This window comes from Leptonychotes weddellii, chromosome 2, assembly GCF_054177405.1.
Source record: "Leptonychotes weddellii isolate Sample4059 chromosome 2, ASM5417740v2, whole genome shotgun sequence".
Classification (NCBI taxonomy): Eukaryota; Metazoa; Chordata; class Mammalia; order Carnivora; family Phocidae; genus Leptonychotes; species Leptonychotes weddellii.
Genome location: NC_138370.1, coordinates 34,188,024 through 34,209,920, shown reverse-complemented (window position 1 = coordinate 34,209,920; position 21,897 = coordinate 34,188,024). Strand labels below are relative to the sequence as shown.

Sequence of the window (21,897 nt, the reverse complement as noted above, 5' to 3'; positions counted from 1 at the left end):
GAAATGCAAGAGACCCATGGAAAATTGTCTCCAAACACATTTAAGATTAAGTTTAAGAATAAGTTTAAGATTTAAGAATGAGTTTAACCAAAAAATCACATTAATAAACAAAATGAAAAAAAAGCAAACAGAAAATATAAACTAACAAAAAAAGAGAAGATACAAATATGTTAGACTGAGAAAACTAATAAAACTCCTATGCCAGCCTCAGTCAACTAGTAAGAGTTGCCAGTCAGAGAGGATTCAGAGGCTCAATTTGACACCAACAGAAATCCATCCTGAGTGCAGGAGAGGGTTGTGGAATATACACGCACCCGCATGGGATCTCTGGCAAATGTGGTCCAAGTGAATATAAAGTGTACCAACATATTAATATCCTTGTACATAATATGCATACAAATAAAATGTATATTCTGTGAGGCTATTTTTCAGAAAAGACTAAGAGTGGAGTAGGACATTAGTCTTCAAGTTGAGGAAAAATATTAAGACTTTAAAAGGGATGCAAAGCCATAGATAGTTTTGAGAGTATGTATATAAAACCTTAACTTCAAAAATACAGATCTGCCTGGGGACATATACACCTATGTGTCTTAAAGTAATTGCTTCCCACTCCCCCTCTCACAGCTGCTCTTCTACCTTATAACATGAAACAAATCATCCAACTGATCCTATCTAATTAGTTAAAGTGAAAGTGCTAACTAACTGTTGTTAAAAACCTTGCCTCTTCCATCAGCAAAGAGGGCATAGTCAGACTTCACATGACTGGATGAATGTTTTAACAATGAGAACTGACTTTGCCAATTATTTTAAGTAAGTTAAATCTGCAGCCCTAAGTTCTGATGAAAAATTCATTTAAAGCACAGAAACTTTAATAAAAAATACTTTTTCACATTATATTGAAAAACACAATATCTCAACCTTCCCAGTCCTTATCAAATGTATCAGATCCAAAAAGGTACATGTACCATATGTTGGCTAACTGAACATAGTAATAAAAAAAACAAAAGGTACTCTAAGGTAAAAAGTAACAAGTATATTCAATAGTCATTTTGATATGACTTGACAAGGACTTTCTGGTTATGTTCTGAGGAGCCGAGAAAATGAATGAATAATGACTACATAACAAATTCTTTTCCAAGTCAGGCAGTTTCCAATTCTCAAAATCAAAAGATGACATGATTTAACCATCAGTTAAAAACCAAAATTTTCTTTAACATGTGATCTGGTGAATTCAAATATTTGTAACACTATCTTTTTTAAATCAACTTTGTATTTATTGTTCATAGCAAAAATTTCTTGAAGAATGATTTATATTTAAACATTTGTTGGGCGCCTGGGTGGCTCAGTTGGTTAAGCGGCTGCCTTCGGCTCAGGTCATGATCCTGGAGTCCTGGGATTGAGTCCCGCATCGGGCTCCCTGCTCAGCGGGGAGTCTGCTTCTCCCTCTGACCCTCCCCCCTCTCGTGTGCTCTCTCTCTCTCAAATAAATAAATAAAATCTTTAAAAAAAAAAATTTGTTGTATTTTATATTCATGAGATATTTTGTTACAAGTAAGTATCAAATAATGAATAAAAGACTCCCAAGTATAAAAACATGTTACATGAGAAAAAAAACTATGGAAAATTAAGCAATTATGACTATTAGGAGGAAAAAAAGGTTAAATAAAGAGTTGACTTTTTTATATGGAGTGTCCGCTCACTGTTAACTTTTTACAAATACCAGCTTTACTGAAATATAATCCACGTAACATTCACCCTTTTGAATTATACAATTCAGTAATTTTTATTTATTTATTTATTTGTGAGAGAGCAAAGGCAAGCAGGGGGAGGGGCAGAGGGGGAGGGAGAGGGACAAGCAGACTGCGCTGAGCGCAGAACCCAACTGAGATCATGACCTGAGCTGAAATCAGGAGTCCACCATTCAACCTACTGAGCCACCCAGGTGCCCCTACAATTCAGTAATTCTTAATATATTGATAGAATTCTGCAGCCATCACCACTATCTAAATTCAGAACATTGTCATCACCCCAAAAGATACCCCATATCCATTAACAGTCAGCTCCCATATCTCTCCTCCCATTCCCAATACCCATCTCCTGGCAACCACTAATCTTTTTATTTGTATGGATTTGCCTGTGCAGGAACATTTCACATAAATGGAATCATGGCCTTTTTTTTTCCTTTCTTTTTTTTAAAAAATATTTTATTTATTTATTTGAGAGAGAGAGAGAGCACGTGTGGGGGAGGGGCATGGCCTTTTTTGACTGGCTTCTTTCATCTACCATATTTTTTTCAAGGTACATCCATATTCTAGCATGTATCAGTATTTTATTGCAAAATAACATTCCACTGTATGAATATAACAAATTTCCCATTCAGAAGTTGATGGCTGACTGAACTGTTACCACATTTTGGTTATTATGAATAATGTTGCTATAAATATTTGTGTAAAGTTTTTGTGTAGACATATGTTTTTATTCCTCCTATATATGTAAGTCAGGAGTAGGAATGCTAGGTCGTACGGTAACTCTATGTTTAAACATCTGAAGAACTGTCAGAATTTTTTCCAAACAGACCACACCAGTTTACATCGCCACTAAAAGTGTGAGTTTCAATTTCCCCACATCCTTACCAACATTTATCTTTTTTATTTTAGCCATTTCTAGTAGATATGAATTGCCATCTTGTGGTTCTGATTTGCAATTCCCTAATGACTAATGATGTTCATCCTTTCCATGCACATATTGGCCATTTGTATATATCCTTTGAAGAAATGCCTTCTTAAACTCTTTGCCCTTTTCTTATTGAGTCATTTGTCTTTTCTTGTTCAGTTGTAGGAGTTATTTATATAATCTGGATACAAAACTCCTTATCAGCTACCTACTTTGAAAATGTTTTCTCCTGTTCTGTGGGTTATCTTTTCTTGATGGTGCTGTTTGAAGCACAGAAAGTTTTGATCTCAGTGAAATCCAGTTTATGTATTTTTTTCTTTTGCTGCTTGTGTTTCTATTGTCAAATTAACAAATTATTGCCTAATCCAAGATCAGAAAGACTTATTCCTATGCTTCCAAAAATGTTACAGTTAGCTCTTACATTCAGATATTTGATCCATATTGCAATAATTTTTGTACAGGAAAAACATACCCAAGTTCATTCTTTTCCATGTGGCTATCCCAACACCATATGTTGAAAAGGCTGTTCTTTCTCCCACTGAATAATCTTGGCATCCTTGTTGAAAATCAACTGACCATAAATGTAAGGGTTTAGTACAAATTCTCAATTCTATTATATTGACCTAGACATATGACTGGATGCCGGTATAATACTCTCTTGATTCTTGTAGCTTTGTAGTAAGTTGTTTTTGCCTTTGTACTTTACTGTGGCTAAAAAATACATAGAAAAAATTTACCATCTTAACCATATTTAAGTGTAGAGTTCAGTAGTGTTAAGTATATTCACATGGCTATAAAACAGACTTTCAGAACTTTTGCATCTTGCAAATCTTAAACTCTATACCCATTAAAAAACAACTCCCCTCTTCCCCTCCCCTGAGCCTCTGGTAACAATCATTCTTTCTGTTTCTCTGAATTTGACTGCTTTAGATATTTTACATAAGTGGAATCATAGAGTACTTTCTTCTATGCACATATATGTATGTATAAATGTTATGTGTGTGTGTGTATATATAATATATATGTTTCAAGTGCACAGCTTTGTAACTTGACATCTGCATACACTACCAAATGATCACCACCACAAGTCCATTTACCACCCATCACCATACAGTTGATCTCCTTTACCCGTTTCACCCACTCCCCAAACCCCTTACACTCTGGTAAGCACTACTCTGTTTTCTGTATCTATGAGTTTGTTTTGTTTGTTCATTTATTTTCTAACTTTCCAAATATGAGGGGATCACACTGTATTTGTCTTTCTGCATCTGACTTATTTTGCTTAGGATAATACACTCAAGGTCCATCCATGTTGTCTCAAATGGCAACATTTCATTCTTTTTATGGCTAATATTCCATTGTACATACACACACATACATACATACATACCACATTTTCTTTTTCCATTTGTCTACTGATGGATATTTAGCCTGTTTCCATATCTGGGTTAGGAACATAGGGATGCACGTGTATTTTTTAGTGTTTTTGTATTCTTCGAAAAAATACAGAGAAGTAGAATAGCTGAGTCATATGGTAGTTCTATTCTTAATTTCTTGAGGAATCCTCATAATGTTTTCCATAGTGGGTACACCAATTTACAATCCCAGCAGTGTGTGAGGGTTCCCTTTCTCCCACATTCTATCTGGCACTTATTTCTTGTCTTGTCATTCAATAACAGCCATTCTAACAGGTGTGAGGTGATATCTCACTTGGTTTTGATTTGCATTTCCCTAAAAATTAGTGATGCTGAGCATGCTGAGCATCTTCTCATTTGCCCTTTGTCTTCTCTGGAAAAATGTCTATTCAGATTTGGGTTTTGTTGAGTTATAGGAGTTCCTTATATATAAAGGATATTAACCCCATATCGGATATATGGTTTGCAAATATATTCTTGCATTCAGTAGGTTGCCTTTATGATTTAATGATGGTTTTCCTTTCCAGAAGCTTTTTAGTTTCATATAGTCCCATTTTTGTTTATTTTTGCTTTTGTTTCTCATCTTGGGAGTCAGGTCCAAAAAGACATCACTAGAACTGATGTCTAGGAGTTTCTTATGTTTTCTTCTAGGAATTTTATGGTTTCAGGTCTTACATTCAAGTCTTTAATCCATTTTGAGTTAATTTTTGTGTATGGTATAAGGTGGTAGTGGGTATAGTTTCATTATCTTGCATGTAGCTGTACAGTTTTCCCAGCACTCTTTATTGAAGAGACTATCCTTTCCCCATTGTATATTCTTGATTCCTTTTTTGTAGTTTAATTGTCCATATGTGTGTGGATTTATTTTGGGGCTTTCAATTTCATTCCACTAATCTGTGTGTCTCTTTTTATACCAATAACATACTTTTTGATTATTACAGTTTTGTATTACAGTTTGAAGTCAGGTAGCATGATACCTCCAACTTTGTTCTTTCTCAGGATCACTTTGACTCTTCAGAAACTTCTGTGGTTCCATACAAATTTTACAATTACTTCTTCTAGTTCTGTGAAGTATGCCATTAGGATTTTGACTGGTATTGAACTGAATCTGTAGATTATTTTAAGTAGTATGGACATTTTAACAATAGTAATTTTTTCAATCCCTGAGTATGGAATATCTTTCCATTTATTCATGTCATCTTCAATTTATTTTATCAGCGTCTTATAGTTTTCAGAGTATAGGTCTTTCACCTTTGTAGTTAAATTCATTCCTGGGTATATTATTCTTTGTGATTGTTTGCAATTATAAATGGGATTGTTTTCTTAATTTATCTTTCTGATGTTTTGTTATTAGCATATAAAAATGCCATGGATTTCTGTATATTGATTTTGTGTCCTGCAACTTTATTGAATTCATTTATCAGTTCCAATGGACCAGATTTTGGTGGATTCTTCAGGGTTTTCTATATGTAGTAGCATGTCATCTGTGAAAACAGTTCTACTTCTGCCTTTCTGATTTGAATGTCTTTTACTTCTTTTTCTTGTCTAACTGCTGTACCTAGGACTTCTAATACTATATTTAATTAAAGTGATAGGAGTGGGCAACCCTGTCTTGTTCCTGTTCTTAGAGGAAAAGCCTTCAGCTGCTGTTGGGTATGATGCTAGCTCTGGGATTGTGATATATGGCTTTTATTATGTTTAGGTACGTTCCCTCTATTTGCACTCTGTTGAGTTTTTCTCATAAATGAATGTTGAATTTTATCATATGCTTTTTCTGTGTCTATTGAGATGTCACATGATTTTTATCATACACTTTGTTAATAGATCACATTGATTTGCAGATGTTGAACCATCCTTGCATCCCCCAAATAAACGCCACTTGATCATGGTGTATAATCTTTTTAACATATTACTGGATCAGTTTACTAATACTTTGTTGAGGATTTTTGCTTCTATGTTCATCAAGGATATTGACCTATAATTTTCCTTTTTTTGTGGTATCCCTGTCTAGGTTTGGTATCAGGATAATGCTGGCTTTGTAAAATGTGTTGGAAAAGGTTCCCTCCTCTCCAATTTTTTGGAATAATTTGAGAAGAATATTAAATCTTCTTTGTACGTTTGATAGAATTTGCCAATGAAGCCATCTGATCCTGAACTTTCATTTGTTGAGAGCTTTCTGATTACTGTTTTAATTTCCTTACTGGTAAAAGTCTATTAAAATTTATATTTCTTCATATTCAGTCTTGAAAGATTGTATGTTTCTAGGAATTTATCCGTTTCTTCTAGGTTGTCCACCTTGTTGACATATTAATTGTTCATTAGTCTCTTAAGATCTTTTGTATTTCTGGGATATCAGTTTTAACTTCCCTTTCATCTCTTATTTGAGTCCTCTTTTTTTCTTGGTTAGTCAAGCTTAAGAGTTTACTGATTTTGTTTATATTTTCAAAGAACCAGTTCTTAGTTTCACTGATTCCTTTTCTATTGTCTTTTTAGGCTCTATTTCATTTATTTCCTCTCTGATCTTTCTATCAATGTTGGGCTTTGCTCTTCTTTCTCTTGTTCTCTTAGGTGTAAAGCTAGATTGTTTGAGGTTTTTCTTGTTTCTTGAAGTAGGTCTATATTGCTATGAACTTCCTTCTTAGAACCATTTTTGTTAGGTGTTTTAGATTTGGGATTGCTGCATCCCATAAATTTTGATATGTCATATTTCTGTTTATGTGTCTCTAGGTATTTTTTTCTTTCTCTTTTGATTTATTTAATGACCCCTGGTTGTTCAGTACCTTATTGTTTAATCTCCAAGTTTTGTGAATTTTTTTACTCATTTTCTTCTTGTAATTAATTTCTAGTTTCATAGCATTATGATTGGAAAAATGTTTGATATGATTTCAGTTTTATTGAATTTACTGAGAATTGTTTTGTGACTCAACATGTGATCTACCTTTGGAGAATGTTCCATGTGCACTTGAGAAGTTTGTGTATTCTGCTGCTTTTGGACGGAATGTTCTGTATGTAGTTATTAGATCCATCTGGTCTAATGTGTCATTTAAGCCTGATGTTTCCATCTTGATCTTTTGTCTGAATGGTCTGTCCATTATTGAAACACTACTGTTATTGCACTGCTTTCAGTTTCTCCCTCTAGGTCTGGTAATATTTACTTTATAGATCTTGGTGCTCCTATGTTGAGGGCATATATATTTGTAAGTGTTGTATCTTCCTACTGTATTGACCCCTTTAAGACTGTGCAATGCCCTTCTCTGTTTTTATTACAGTCTTTTAAAGTCTACTCTATCTGACGTAAGTATACCTACTTATATTATAGTCTTTTAAAGTCTACTCGTCTGATATGAGTATACCTACTCCAGCTTTCATTTCATATCCATTTCCATGGAATATCTTTTTCCATCCCCTCACTTTCTGCATGTGTCCTTACTTCTGGAGTGAGTCTCCTATAGGCAGCATGTAGATGACTCTTGTTTCCTTACCCATTCAGCCACTCCATGTCTTCTGATTGGTGAATTGAGTCCATTTATATTGAAAGTAACTATTGATAAGCATATACTTATTGCCATCTTGTTCACTGTTTTCTGGCTATTTTGTAGTTCTTCTCTGTTCCTTTCTTCTCTTTCTTTCTTCCCTTGTGGCTTGATGGTTTTATTTCAAGTTTTGTTTAGATTCATTTCTCATTTTTGTCTATTTACTGTAAGTTTTTTTCCTTGTGGTTACTGTGAGGTTCACATAAAATATCTTATGTAAACATCAGCCTGTTTTAAGTTGATAGCAAATTTTATTTTTTAAAGTTTTTATTTAAATTCCAGTTAGTTAACATACAGTGTACTATTAGTTTCAGGTATACAATACAGTGATTCAACACTTCCACACAACATCAGGTGTTCATCACAGCAAGTGCATTCCTTAATCCCCATCATCTATTTTACCCATGCTCCCCTCCCCATCTTTCCTCTGGGAACCATCAGTTTGTTCTCTATAGTTAAGAATCTGTTTCTTGGTTTGCTCTCGCCCTCTTTTAATCCCCTTTGTTTGTTTTGTTTCATAAATTATACATATGAGTGAAATCATATGGTATTTGTCTTTCCCTGACTTATTTTGCTTAACATAACAGTCTCTAGTTCCACCCATGTCGTTGCAAATGGCAGGATTTCATTCTTTTTTATCCATTCATCAGTCAATGGATACTTGGGACCTGTTTCCATAATTTGGTGGCTGTAGATAATGCTGCTAAAAACTTAATTTTAAACACATTCCAAAGCTTTACCATTTTACTTTCCTCATCCACACGTTATATTTTTGATGACACATTTTACATCCTTTTATGTTTCCATTAACTAGTTGTTGTAATTTTATGTTTCCAATAACTACTTTGTCTACCTTCATCCTTGATTTTATTACAGAGTTTTGGTACATATACAGGATATTAACTCCTCACCATATAAATAATTTGCAAATATTTTCTTCCATTCCATTTGCAGCCATTTAACTCCACTGTGTCCTTTCATGCACAAAAGTTTGATGTAACCTGTTTGTCTGTTTTTGCTTTTGTTGCCTGTGCTTTGCCTGTGCTTGTGTATCATAGCCAAGAAATCACTGCTAGGTCCAATGTCATGTTTTCTTCTAGGGGTTTTATAGTTTTAGGTCTTGTATTTAGATTGTTAATCCATTTTGAGTTAATTTTTTATATGGTATAAAGGTCCAACTTCATTTTTCTGCCTTGGGTATCCTTTATTCCCAACACAATTTGAAGAGACTGACTGTCCTTTCCCATTGAGTGGTCTTGTCATCCCTGTTGAAGATCATTAGACCAAATATGCAAGGGTCTATCTTTGCACTGTGTATTCCAATCCATTGATCTATTTGCCTGTCTATGTCAGTATCACACTCTTATGATTATTGTAGCCTTACACTATTATTCTGGAATCAGGATGCGTGAGTCCTCCATTTTTTTCCAAAGCTGTTTGGGCTATCCACAGTACCTTGAGAATTCATATGAATTTTAGGATTTTTTTTTTCTATTTCTGCAAAATATGCCATTGGGATTTTGATACTAACTGTATTGAATCTACAGATCACTTTGGGTGGTATGGACATCTTAACAATATTGTCTTCCAATCCATGAACATGGGAAGTCTTTCCACTTACTTGTGTCTTCTTTAATTTCTTTTAGCACTGTTTTGTGTAAGTTTTGCAATCAAAAAGTACAAGTCCTCCAAGTTATTTCTGTGCTCTAGATTTTTTTGGCCTTTCTGCATGAATTTTAAGATTGACAACCACCCACCCACCCACCTCCCCCAAGCCCCTGCCGAAAAAAGGCCAACTGGGGTTTTGACAGTGACTGTACTGACTCTTAAGATCATTTTGGAGAGTATACCACTTTAACATTAAGTGTCCCAATCCCCATGGGATGACCATGGGATAACTTTCCACTTGATTTCCTTGAACAACGTTTTATAGTTTTCAACATCGATATATCAGTCTTATTTTAAGTTTACTCTTAAGTATCTTAGTATTTCTGATGCTTCTGTAAATGAATTTCATTTTCATATTATTCATTACTGATATATAGAAATATTGCTCTTTGTACATTCAACTTTTATTCTGCAGCCTTGCTGAACTTGTTTTTGAGATTTTTAAGGGTTTTTTTGTAGATTCCTTAAGATTTTCTAAATACAAGATCAAGTCTTCTGCAGAGTTAGTTTTACTTATTCCTTTCTAATCTTGATATGTTTTTTCCTTGCCTAATTACTCTAGTTAAAATCTTCAATATGGTACATAGAAGTGACAAGAGGCACCAATTTACATTCCTACCAACAATGCACATGGGTTCCCTTTCCTACAAATCTTCACCAGCACTTGCTTCCTCTTTTTTTGATAACAGCCATTTTAACAGCTGTGAGGTAATATCTCAGTGTTTGATTTGCATTTCCTGATGGTAAGTGATGGTGAGCATCTTTTCATGTATCTGTTGACAATTTGAATAGATCTTCCTTGGAAAAGTTCAGTTCCTTTCCCAATTTTAGTTTTTTTTTCTTGCTCTTGAGTTGTAGGGGTTCCTTATATTTTTTGGATATTAATCTCTTATCAGATATATGATATACAAATATTTCCTCTCATTTCATAGGCTGCCTTTTCATTTAGATGGTGGTTTCCCTTGCTGTACAAACTTCTTATTCTGCTGTAGTCCCACTTACCTATTTTTGCCTGTTGCTTTTGCTTTGGTGTCAGATTAAAAAAATCATTTCTAAAACCAGTGTCAAGGAGTTTTTTCCAATGTTTTCTTCCAGGATTTTATGGTTTTAGGCCTTACATGTAAGTCTTTAATCCACTCGAGTTAATTTTGTGAGTTGTGTAAGATAGGGGTCCAGTTTCATTTTTGGCATGTGGATAACCAGTTTTCCCAATACCATTTATTGTAGAGACAATCATTACTCCATGGAGTATTCTTAGCTCCCCTGTCAAATATTAGTTGATTGTGGGGCACCTGGGTGGCTCAGTCAGTTAAGTGTCTAATTCTTGATTTCAGCTCAAATCATGATCTCAGGGTTGCAAGACTGAGCCCCATGTCAGGCTCTGTGGTCAGTGTGGAGTCTGTTTAAGATTCTCACCCCCTCCCTCTACCCCTTCCCCACCCCTGCTCACGCTCTCTAAAAAATATTTATATACATATAGACACACACATATATCAATTTATGTAAGTTGACTATATATATGTCAGTTCATTTCTGGGCTCTGAATTCTGTTCCATTGGTTTATGTGTCTATTTTTATGCCAGTACCATACTGTTTTAATTACTATAACTTTGTAGTTTGAAATCCAGAAATGTGATATATCTGGCTTTGTTCTTCTTTCTCAAAATTGCTTTGGCTCCCTGGGGTTTTTTGTGGTACCATACAAATTTTAGGGTTGTTTTTCCTTTTCTGTAAAAATTGCCATTGAAATCTGAATAGGGATTGCATTGGATCTATAGATGACTTTAGGTATTATGGACATCTTAACAATATTAATTATTCCAATTATGAATATGGGACATCTTTCCATGTATTTGTATCTTCAATTTCCTTCATCAATGTCTTCTAGTTTTCAGTGTACAGATCTTTCACCTCCTTTTATTCCTAAGTATTTCATTGTTTTTGATAATATTGTGACTGGCATTGTTTTACTTCTTTTTCAGATACTCTGTCATTAGTGTATACAAACCCAAATGATTTTTTGCATATTAACTTTTTATCTTCAATCTTTACTGAGTTCCTTTATTAGTTCTAACATTTTTGTGTGTGTAGAGTCTAGTCTTTAGTCTTCTGTATTTAAGAATGTCATTTGCCAACAGATGATTTTACTTTTTTCTTTCCCATTTGGATTCTTTTAATTTCTTTTCCTTGTTTGATTGCTATGGCTAGGATTTGCATTACTAAGTTGAATAGGCATAGTGAGAATGAAAACACTTGCCTCATTTTTTTTTAATTATTATGTTATGTTAATCACCATACATTACATCATTACTTTTTGATGTAGTGTTCCATGATTCATTGTTTGCGTATAACACCCAGTGCTCCATGCAATATGTGCCCTCTTTAATACCCATCACCAGGCTAACCCATCCGCCCCTCCTCTAGAACCCTCAGTTTGTTTCTCAGAGTCCATAGTCTCTCATGGTTCGTCTCCTCCTCCGATTCCCCCCCTTCATTCTTCCCCTCCTGCTATCTTCTTCTTCTTTTTTTTAAACATATAATGTATTATTTGTTTCAGAGGTACAGGTCTGTGATTCAACAGTCTTACACAATTCATAGTGCTCATTCTTAAAGGAAAAATTTTCATCATTTCACCATGGAGTATGATGTTAGCAGTGGTATGGCCTTTATTGAAGTATACATACTTCCATACCCAATGTATTAAGAGTTTTTATCATGAAATGATAATAAGTTTTGTTAAATGCTTTTTCTGCATCTATTAAGATGATTATATAATTTTTCTTTCATTCTATTAATGTAACATATCATATTTATTGATCTGTGTATGATGAAACATCCTTGCCTCCTAGAAATGAATCCCACTTGATCACAGTGTATGTTCCTTTTAATGTGCTCTTAAATGTGGCTTGCTAGTATTTCGAGAATTTTTGCACGTCTTCATCGGTGGCCTGTAATTTTCTTTTCTTATACTGACCTTATCTGGCTTTTATATCAGGGTAATGCTGTTCTTATAAATGATTTTGGAAGTGTTCCCTCTTCCTCTTTAATTTTTTGGAAGAGTTTGACAAGGACTGGCATTAATCCTTCTTTAAATGTTTGAGTTCACCAGTGAAACCATCTGGTGCTGGGCTTATCTTTGTTAGGAGATTTTTGATACTGAATCAATCTCCTTACTCATTACTGGTCTGTTCAGGTTTTCTATTTCCTTGGTGGACTATATGTTTCTAGAAATTTTATCCATTTATTCTAGGTTGTCCAGTAAGTTGGAGTATATTTGTTAATAGTAGTTTCTCATAATTCTTTTTATTTCTGTGGTGTCTATTGTAATGTCTCCTCTTTCATTTATAATTTTATCTATTTAGGAGTCCTCTCTTTTACTTTTGGTTAGTCTACCTAAAAGTTTGTCAATTTTGTTATTGTTTCAAAGAACCAACTCAGTTTTGTTAATCTTTTCTATTGCTTTCCTATTTTCTATTCCATTTATTTCTGCTCTTATCTTTATTATTTCCTTTCTTTTGCTAACAGTGGGCTTAGTTTGTTCTTCTTTTAGTTCCTTGAGATGTAAGGTTAGGTTGTTTGAGATCTTTCTTTTTTCTTGACATATTGCTGATAGCTATAGTTTCCTATTAGAACTCTTTACGCTGCATCCCATAAGTTTTAGTATATTGTGTTTCCATTTTTAATTGTCAAGATACTTTTTCATTTCCTTTTTGATTTCTTCTTTGATCCACTGTTTGTTAATTTCCATATATTTGTGAATTTTCCAGCTTTCCTCCTGTTATTGATTTCTATTTTCATTTTCTGACCTTTGTGGTCAGAAAAGGTACTTGATATAATTTTTATCATCTTCTGTTTCTTGAGACTTGTTTTGCAGCCTAACATGTGATTGTTCCTAGATAATGCACCATGTGTGATTTAAAAGTAATATGTATTCTACTGCTACTGGATGGAACGTATATGTCAGAATGTATATGTGTCCTAGGTCCTATCAGGCCTATACTATTGTTCAAATCCACTGTTTCCTTATTGATTCTCTAAGTGATCTATCCACTGGTGATAGTGGGTATTAAAGGCCCCAACTATTACTATACTGCTGTTTATTTCTCCTTTTAGTTCTATATTTGCTTTATATATTTTGGTGCTCTGATTTTTGCTGTATTTTTACCTTCCACTTGTCAGTTGTTTATCCATTTATTACAGGGCTATATCATTATTTTTAAAGATTTTATTTATTTATTTGACAGAGAGAAAGAGAGCACAAGCAGTGGGAGCAGCAGGCAGAGGGAGAAGCAGGCTCCCCACAGAGCAGGGAACCCGATGCAGGGCTAGATCCCAGGACCCTGGGATCATGACCTGAGTCAAAGGCAGACGCTTAACTGAGTGAGCCACCCAGGTGCCCCTACAGGGCTACATTATTAAGTTCCTACATTTAGAATTGTTGTATCCTCTTGGTGCATTGACCCTTTCATCATTATAAAATATCTTTGTCTCTAGTAATTCTGGTCTTAAAGTATATTTTGTTGATATTAACATAGAAACTCTGGCTCTCTTCCAATTACTGTTTACATGGTACTACTTTTTTCATTCTTTAACTTTCAACATATTTGTCTCTGAATCTAAAATGTTCCTCTTGTAGGCAGCACATAGTGGAATATTTTTAATCCATTTTTCTAATATTTTAAGTCCAATGTCTGGCTTTCCCAGAGGACAGCTTCTATTGACCGCTTTCTTTTCCTGTGTATGACCCATACTTTCCTATTTCTTTGCAAGTCTCATAATTATTTGTTGAAAACTAAGGATTTTAAATAATGTGGCAAATCTGTAAATCAGATTCCCCTTCCCCACCTGTTTGTTGTTACTGTATTGTTTGTTTAGTGGCTTTTCCTGAACTAATTCTTTGTTGTATGTGACCCCTGAAGCCTCAGTTAGCTCAGTAGCCAGCTTATTATTGGATAGAGATTTCCTTAAATGCCTTGAATGAATAAGTATCCCAGCCTTTGTCATTGGGTTCTGCGTGCATTTTAAGGAATACCTTCAATGCTCCAGGAGACAGTTTTTAAGTCTGTTGCAGTCTTCACTTTCTGTTTATGCAGAATCTCAAGGGTTGTTAGAGGTAAGAGCTTAGAGCCTTCTCAGGTTTCTCCCAGACAGGTGGACAAAGATTCCCAAGAACATGTCAGAGTTCACCAGTATGCCATACTTCCCAGCTTTTCCTTTTAAGTTTTTTTGGTCAGCTTCTTGTTTGCCCAACTGCTATTAGCACCAGATGCAGCAGTAATGTTGAACAACTGTCAAATGCTCTGGGGAAAAGACTGTTTTTACTGAATGAGCATAGAGTCAGATCGAAGAAAAACAAGCTCTGCAAGTGAGGGTTTTCCAGGGAGCTGCCAGACAAGTCAAATAATGATAATTCCGGGAATGGGGCTTTTGAGGGATCTCCTAACTGCCCAATCCAGTGAATGCTAAGCTTTTGGTTTTCACAGTTACTGTGACTATGAGAGACTATTGGTTTTCAAGATTACTGTGGAGCTGAGGAGAGGGGAATGATAAGAGAGCAAGTAAAAACACCACAAAATCTTATTATTATTTTTAATTACTTAAGCTTCTAATGAAAAAAATTAGAAGACACCTTTAAACTGGAAGAAAGATACTATTCTTTGTTCAAAATTTGAAAGATTCAGGGCACCTGGGTGGCTCAGTCGGTTGAGCGACTGCCTTCGGCTCGGGTCATGATCCCAGGGTCCTGGGATCGAGTCCCACATCAGGCTCCCTGCTCGGCGGGGAGCCTGCTTCTCCCTCTCCCACTCCCCCTGCTTGTGTTCCCTCTCTCGCTGTGTCTCTCTCTGTCAAATAAATAAATAAAATCATTAAAAAAAAAAAATTTGAAAGATTCATGAGCAACACGTTTAAAGATCACTAAGTCAAAAAAACTTCTTGAGGACACCATGAATTTCTATTGTATGGTATAAATAAAACTTTCATCATTTAATTAACAATTGTTATGTTTTATAACATTTAAAGACAATGGCAAAGTCCCTGGCATTATTTTGCTTTATAAAGTCATACTTCATTCTAAATTCAAATTTATTTTATTTACTTGCTTATGTAGCATTGCTTTTTACATACTTTCACAGCCTACATTAGTATAAAGATATCATTTTGACTCATATGGATTTTGAAATAACAATTAGGAAAATAGCAATTAGGGAGAAAATGGATATGTAAATTCGAACCAACAAAAACAATTCATGCACTTTGGGTCCTCCACAGTAAGGAAGAATTAGTACAATCACCCAATACCTAGTATCTCAATTTGTCTGACTAATGTAGGAAAATAACCAAGATGCATGGCCTTCTATTAGTCAAAGATGCTCAACAACTTACTGAATATTTGATTGTTTGAGGCTATTTATATCTGCTACTTATTATCCTTCTCTGACTCAGTGGTAATTCTAGGTAAGGCCCAGAAGGAAAGGCAAAGGGTCTCATTAGTCCATTTGTGCCTTACTAACATATATGTTTAAACACTCCCTGAGTTTTACAAAAACTCCATTTTTATCATGGAGTAAAAGTAAAATGAAATGAAATCTTTGTAATCAAGAAACACTCCTTCATATAGTACCTGGATTTTTCCTTCTTGTTTTACCAAATTGTATCAATTACCTTGAAATACTATTATTCAAATACTTTCCACTGAACAAAGCTAACTGTAATCACTGATTTTGTATCTCAACCATTCATAGCTATCACAGAGAAACTCACACATTGCCATGGTTCTATTTTCTTCCCAAATTGATTCATAGCTTTGGAAAAAAGTAGGCTTGCTCTGAAACATGCTGGCCAGTTACATGCCAAGGCAGTAATTTTGTAGTACCTTTTTATATTCTGGATTCCCTTCCATTAAATGAATAAGGCATGGAGATGTGAAAAAGCTTCCTGATGCATTGAGAATCACAGAAATCCTTTCTTGAAATCAATGAAATATTTCCAATCAAATCTGAGCTGTTCAATGAATATGAATCTCTAGATTATTAATTAAAATCAAGAGGCATCTTTAATCAAATCTAAAATTTAACATACAGAATGGAAAATCCACAAAAAGTAAGAATTTTATTTGAAATCCCAAAATACCAGGCAGGCCCAAATTTTGAATATTTGGCCAATTAAGACACCTTCCTTAATGAGAGAAAATATTAAGCAAAAAGATAAAAAACCCAAGACTGGAGGTTCATATCCCCAGAAAAATTTAAGGCTTTTCTCCAAAATGATTATATTGCCATTTGCAAATATGTTCTCTTATAATACAGAAGAAAGAGCTGTTTTCTCCATTTGTTTTCTTTTAAAGATACATTAAATGCCTTTTAGAGAGAAATTCTTTGATGAATTTATCATTTCTGAAAAACTGAAAACTCAGATATGTTTTTAACATGTTCTCATTCAGAATGTTAAGTAAAAGGATCATCCTCAACCTTACTCTACTATGTTTGGGAGAGAGAGCAGAAGGTTTCATGGACTAAGGGCAGGGGGTGTAGAAGAGAAAAGTTCTGTAAATTTGTGAAAAGAACCATATAGGAAATATTTTAGGCTTTACAGGTCATGAGGTCCCTGTTACAACTACTCAACACTTCATCATTTTAGTGTGAAGATGTAAAGAAATGGGTGTGGCTGTGTTCCATAACCTTCACTTACAAGAACAGCCCATCAGCTGGATTTTACCTGTGAGTCATGCTTTGCTGACCCCTGATCTTTTTTTTTTTTTTAAGATTTTATTTTTAAGTCATCTCTACACCCAATGGGGGCCTCGAAATCACAACCCCGAGATCAAGAGTCCCGTGCTCCACCAATGAGCCAGCCAGGCGCCCAGCTGAGCCCCTGAACTAAAAGAAAACTGGAAGGAAGTGGCATTTGTATTGAGGATAACATCCTGAGTGAGCATGCAAATAGATTAGGCATCCTGAAGTATTTTGTGCCTTGCTGTTAAAATTATGGCATTTCCCCCACTCAGTTGATAATGAGCTCCCAACTTTAGTGGAAACAATGAAAGCAAAGGGGCAAAAAGTTAAGATGAAGAGATTCCTTCTTTAGAGTCACCTAGAAACCATACAAGCTACTGACCAAAATTCAGCACAAGAGTGACCAAGTCTCTGCTTTGAGTATGCCTTCCCTGACAACTGGAGGAATGAAACCTTCTTCAAAGCTCCTGCCAAGACCTAACCTAAACTCAGTTCTAAAACAGAGCTTCTAGGGCGCCTGGGTGGCTCAGTTGGTTAAGTGACTGCCTTCGGCTCAGGTCATGATCCTGGAGTCCCGGGATCAAGTCCCGCATCGGGCTTCCTGCTCGGCAGGGAGTCTGCTTCTCCCTCTGACCCTCCTCCCTCTCATGCTGTCTCTCATTGTCTCTCTCTCAAATAAATAAATAAAATCTTTAAAAAAAATAAAAATAAAACAGAGCTTCTAGCAAGGAGAGCTATCTCAAGTATTCACCAGGAAAACAGACCGTAGTATATACTCTGACCTACAGGTTGCAGAATTAGGCAAAATAATCCTAAAATAATGTAGAGTCTGGAAGCATTGTGGAAAAACATGCTTTCAGAGAAACTAAAAGCTTTCATGACCCATTGGTAAAATCTGGCCTCATAAATCTTGGGATTTTAAAACACAGCAGGCATATTCTCCCACATGACAATTCCACCTCCTCCAACATGTTACAATAAATGGGGGGGGGGTTCATACTACAGATTTGGTAATTAGTTCAGTTCTATAGATCTGCTATAAGCTATTTTGCTTTTGTTTTGTATTCTTCTCTATCAAATAAGTTTAATTGTATTATGCTGCCCTCAGGTGTCTATTCTTTTATATGCATGATTAGCAGGCAAAGCAGTATCCTTTGTAAATTTCCAAACCAAGAAGCTATAGATGTGATATTCAAAGTATTCTTTCATAAACCCCAATCATGAACTAATGAAGTATTAGAAGTTCAACTTTTAGGGATATCTGAAATATTACTTGGACTTTTCCTGCCACTTGTGTAATACACTGCCACTGAAAAAGGAACTAGACATGGTATAAAGAAATAAACAGGGGCACCTGGGTGGCTCAGTTGTTAAGCAACTGCCTTCGGCTCAGGTCATGATCCCGGGGTCCTGGGATCGAGCCCTTCATCGGGCTCCCTGCTTCTCCCTCTCCCACTCCCTCTGCTTGTGTTCCTGCTCTCGCTATTTCTTTCTGTCAAATAAATAAAATCTTAAAAAAATATATATATATATGGCACATGATAATAATACTGTAACACAGTGGTTCTCAAAGTATGACTCAGGGATCCTGTTCAGGGTGTCCATGAGGTCACACCTAGAGTTATAATAATACTTAGAACATTTTTTTTACTCTCTCTCACAGTGGAGTGTTCTAGAAGCTATATTACTTGTGACATACTGCAACTAACTAAATACAGAAGCAGAGAATTTAGCTGTCTTCTACTAAGCCAAATATGAAAGTCTTGCAAAAAGATTTTCAATGCTATACTTTTCACTGATTTTTTTTGTTTTTCTAATTCATAAAAAAGAATGTTATTCCCATATGATTTCACTTATATGTGGAATCTGAAAAACAAATAAATGAACAAATAGGTGATGGGGATTAAGGAGTGCACTTGTGATAAGCACCAGGTATTCTTTGTACATGCTGAATCACTAAATTGTACACCTGAAACTGATATTATGCTATATGGTAACTAACTGGAATTTAAATTAAAAACTTAAAAAAATATATGTGTGTAAAGTTAAAAAAAAAAAAAAGGAAAAGCAGAAACAGACACATAAATACAGAGGAACAAACTGACTGCTGCCAGAGGGGAGGGGGAGGGGGGGCTGGGCAAAATAAGTGAAGGGGAGTGGGAGACACAGACTCCCAGTTATGAAATGAATAAGTCACAGGATAAAAAGTACAGTATAGGGAAAACAGTCACTAGTACTGTAATAGCGTTATGTAGTGACGGATGGTAGCTACAGTTGTGGTGAGCACAGCATAACATACAGACTTGTCAAATCACTATGTTGTACACCTGAAACTAACATAACATTGTGTGTCAACTATACTTCATTTAAAAAAAAAAGGTACAATCTTCCAGTTATAAAATAAATACCGCATGGGGATATAATGTACATTCTAGTGACTACAGTATTGCATGTTTGAAACCGAAGAGTAGCTTTAAAGTTCTCATCACAGGAAAAAAAAAATTATAACTATGTATGGTGACAGATGTTAACTAGACTTACTATGGTGATCATTTTGTAATATATATAAACAATGAATCATTATGTTGTACACCTAAACACTAAAAAATAAAATTCACTCATTTTAAAAGAAAAAAGTATGTTATTCATTTAATGGGTTTATTAATGCTATTTTAAAATAATTTAATAAATATTTTAAACTCTTATCCATTTTAGTTTCTAACATGGTAAATATTAATGGATATACACAAAAACTCTTTGGGGCCCTAAAAAAAATTTAAGAGTATAAAGGGAATGTGATACTATAAAGTTTGAGAGAAGTACTATAGTAGCATATTCTATCAGAACAAACAAAAAAAAAGTGTTTCCTCTGAAATTTGAGAAGATAAAGGAAAAGACACTGACCTGATTATCAAATTACAAAAACTAAACTCTACTTTTAAGTTATCATAGAATGACAGACATTAACTTAAGCAATGGGATTAGAGTTAAGAGGTTTCAGTCACCTTCCTTACCCTCACTTCTTCCCTCCCCAAACCATGTGCAGGAGAAAGAGCAAAAACAGGCTTAATATGGCGTTTCATCTACTTCCCTTTATCATTTTCTACTAATGACCTGTGCAAATGTGAAAAACTCATAATGGTAAGAAGGAAAAGGAATGCAGCAACTGAATAATGCATAAATTAGATAACCAGAGGTTCCTAAATGAACCCCATTGACCCAACTGATATCTGCACTGTATTTTTTCCATGTATGAACCTATTCTAAAAAAAGCAGAGCTACAAAAAAAAAAAAAAAAGTGAAGAAAGAAAGAGAAGGGGTGGGAGGAAGAAATGGGGGAAAGGAATAAAAGGAAAGGAGGCTTTCATTTTGAGGAGTCACAGAAGCATAGAAAATGCACCAGTGCATGATTAACTGTGACAGGCTGAAGTAAGCATTCCTATTAAAATCCACATAGTTATCAATGTGACAGTATCTTAAAGGTTAGAAAAATCTGAGGGGCACCTGGGTGGCTCAGTCAGCTAAGTGTCTGCCTTCGGCTCAGGTCATGATCCCGGGGTCCTGGGATCGAGCCTTGAGTCAGGCTCTCTGCTCAGCAGGGAGACTGCTTCTCCCTCTCCCTCTGCCCTCCCCCCCCACTCATGCTCGCTCTAGCTCTCTCTCTCTCTCAAATAAAATCTTTAAAAAAAAAATAGAAAAATCTGAAATCAAGACATTTTTCTATAAAAACATTTCCACAGCTGATTGTTAAGGTTCTCAGGCGATCCCCAAAATGCTCCTTCTGGTGAGAAAAACAGTAACAGTAAAAGTGAACCCAGGGCCCCACCAAAAACCCTTGGCAACTCTGGTCCAGACCTGATGCTTCTGCGAACTATCAGTATCACTGAGAAGCTCCAGGGATGAGAGCCTGCTGGAAGTCACTGTGGCTGGGAAGCTCCAAAAGAGGTGAAAGGAGAGACTTGGTACCAAGGACATAGAAAAGAGGACTCCAAGGGGAGGAGACTGTGCTGGCTGAATGGAAATTAAGAACAAGGCTAGAATCTACAGGGGAAAAACTCAGATAGGAAAATAAATGAATGCCAGGGATGACTTTCCTGGCAGAGGGCACCGAGGGTGTGGGGCAGCAGAGACAGGAAGAGGAGCCCAGAGAGAAGACAGCTCTACGGGAGGGAGAGCAGCAGGCCAAATGCACTTAAGGCAGATGCCAGTTACAAGAATGATAATCACAGAAACAGAGATTTCCTAGGCTATTAACCCTACTTACCACCCTCACAGAGGTTTGTGGTGCTTTGAGGGTACAAAGGTAAAACAGCACAATATGAAAAGTAAAAGCATTAAACAATTCTGATAATAGTCATTTTCCACTTCTGATAATTACTCAAGTATTTTACCCACCATTTACAATTCTATGATCCTACAGAGCCAATCTAGGAATTAAAAATACAATTAACAATGCAGTTTACAGACTGAAAAATAATGAACTGCTATGACCTATATCAAACTGTACTATGCATATATTTTTAACATTATTCTATTACAAAACCTATACTTGATTCCTTGACTTCTTTCTGCCCCCCTACCAGTATGGTATACTAACTGTGGTTTTATCCCTTAGTCATTCAACCTATAACCCAACACCAAACAAAAACAAAAAGAAACAAACAAAAAACAGTAAGGTTCTGCCTCATACATTAAACTCAGACCACTGAGGATGATAGTCAACACACCCAGAGTATCCCAAAGATACCTACAGGAGGCCTAGCCTGAGCCAGATAGAGCCACCACCACTCCAGAAGAACCACACCCCCAAATCCCTTACACCTGTCGCAGAGTGGGCTAGCTCCTGCCATTACTGAAAAACACAGAGACACCTTG

At 35.5% G+C, this 21,897-nt stretch overlaps 1 protein-coding gene across 8 annotated transcripts in view; it reads right to left on the bottom strand.

The window, feature by feature from the left end:
• PSD3 (pleckstrin and Sec7 domain containing 3) overlaps positions 1–21,897 on the bottom strand; it is a 542,217-nt gene that overhangs the window by 147,915 nt on the left and 372,405 nt on the right. The gene's annotated exons all lie outside the window — the stretch shown is intronic.